The sequence below is a fragment of the Pundamilia nyererei genome, unplaced genomic scaffold (assembly GCF_000239375.1).
Source record: "Pundamilia nyererei isolate P.nyererei 1_Seehausen unplaced genomic scaffold, PunNye1.0 scaffold00289, whole genome shotgun sequence".
In the NCBI taxonomy this organism is placed as follows: Eukaryota; Metazoa; Chordata; class Actinopteri; order Cichliformes; family Cichlidae; genus Pundamilia; species Pundamilia nyererei.
The window spans coordinates 612,444-614,745 of NW_005187690.1; the positions used below are offsets into that span (position 1 = coordinate 612,444).

Here is a 2,302-nt window from a genome sequence, read left to right on the forward strand (position 1 = left end):
AAAGGTTACGTCTGTATTTCTTTTAAAACAAAGTTTGCTTATATTTAATCATTCTTTGAGTTATTTTCTAATTTCTTATCTTAAACAAAATATTGCCATTTCTTCAACAGATAAAAGGATACCTCAAATCATTGGAAACACAACTATCAAGGAGGGAGATGTCCTGAATCTGACCTGCAGTGTTGAAAGTTTCCCTCCATCTCTTATTATGTGGTCTAAATTAAGTTCCAAGGCAAACCATCATAACGACACTGGATCTGCTACACTAGTCATCCCAAATGCAACAGCAGAACATTCTGGACAGTACATCTGTACAGCAAAATACATGGACAGTGTCCTGAAGAAAGACACCAATGTAACCGTGATATGTAAGTACACAACATCGTGCAACATCGCGCAGAAAAAGTATTCTTGGCACAGTTTCCTCCATCGGACAACCGTGCATTGTCAACATTGTGCATTGTGCAGTCAAATTTGTAGACATTTTTAGATTGTTGGCCTTGACTGCTAGCACTAAAAAGCAAACAAAAAAATACATATTGAATAAAATGCAGACAATGTAAAATATACAATAAAATGAACATTCCTGACAAACAAAAAATTACAAATGTGCGTTTAAGAACCATTTGAATTTACTGATCACATTCTACAATAAACATTTTAAAAGCTGTTGGTATTTGTGGCACTTGACAGTAGGTATATAGTGTTACAAACAAAGATGGGCAGTAACACGTTAAAAGTAACACATTACTGTAAAGCTATTATTTTTTCAAGTAACGAGTAAAGTAAGGGATTAATATTCCAAAAAAAGCTGAATTGGTTTACTGTATCTCATGACAATGACGTGCGAGCGTGCAACGTCCATAGCAGCAACAGACGTGTGTAGATGAACAATGGATTATATGGAGGGTGGGAGAGAGTACGACCATGCAGCATTTAAAGCTCGGAAGTACTGAGATTACTTTGTTTAATTCCGTAAAAAGTGACAGAAACATTAGTGTCCACTGTACACTCAGCATGGGAAAAAAACTTTCTACAGTGAAAAATTAAACTTCAAATCTGAGCAAGCACCTAGCACCCTGCCACAGTGTAACGTTGAATTGTGTTCATTGGTTGAGAGGAGGCGGTAGAAACCTTAGCAGGATAGTAGGAAAAATACGCAATCACACTGGAACTGGGAATTCCACAGCATATCCTTTAATGCACCTTTTCTTCATCAACCATACAAGGCCCGGTTGAACGGCTGTTGCCTACGAAACATGACACACAGTGTTCATACAACCCATAACATTGCAAAAGTTCCTGAAGAGGTAAAATATATAAAGTCTGTCTCTTTCCATGCACTCGCGTGCAAACATGTTGTTCATGTCACTACCCGATCTGTACCACAAACCCGGTCAGTACCACACATGCGCAAATCTTACGTCACTTCCTCTCTTTGCCAACATTGCGACATTTAATATATTTGAATGACACGGTTAGCGCCCAGTTAGCTCCTAGCATTTCTCGACAGCTCTGCCTCTTTTTCGACTGCTCGGGATATTTAAACAATGGATACCTCCATATACAAATAAATTCATGCATTTCTCCTCAACGGAACAACAGCGCCATAAAATAAGAAGAATGGTGCCTAATTACAGACTTAATAATACAGACTTAGTTATGTGTCATGTGAAGATTCATCAGCCAGATTAAGTGTTTACTGACAAATGACAGTGATAGGGGACATCATCATCACTATTCCAACAATCCTCTCCACACAGACAAGCAGAAACACATTCGACTATCACTAAATCAAATTTAACACGCATACATGAACATGATTTGTAATGATGCAAGTTCAGTTTACAATAGGGCTCATTTGCTCGGTCAGCAAGTGACAGTATCCTCGTACATTGGGGCGTAAACTGCCATTAAACGAAACAGAAGAAGAAGAGAACATCTGCACATGCACGGTACGGATCGGGGAGCCCTGATCCGTAACTATCTTTTGATTTTTTGTTTTTGTCTACATTATATTGAAATGTTTCATTATTGCCGACATTCTCCCTTGTGGGACAATTAAAGGATTATTCTATTCTATTCTATTCTAACATTTTAAGAGATACGTATTATTGTTAACATCTTAACAGATACTCTGACCTGTAACTATCGTAAAATGCTTCGAGCGGAAATAGACACCTTTCGCACATGCGTGGTACTGATCGGGTTTCCGGTACGGATCGGGTAGTGACAGTTCACAGATAGGGCAGTGGCTCATACTAATGACATCATAAACCCCTGACTTAGGTTGCCTTAAAGA

The 2,302-nt window shown here is 38.4% G+C and overlaps 1 protein-coding gene across 2 annotated transcripts in view; it reads left to right on the plus strand.

Annotated features, from left to right (window-relative positions):
• Positions 1–2,302, plus strand: part of LOC102199525 (sialic acid-binding Ig-like lectin 5) — an 8,474-nt gene that overhangs the window by 3,195 nt on the left and 2,977 nt on the right. The window lies entirely within an intron of this gene.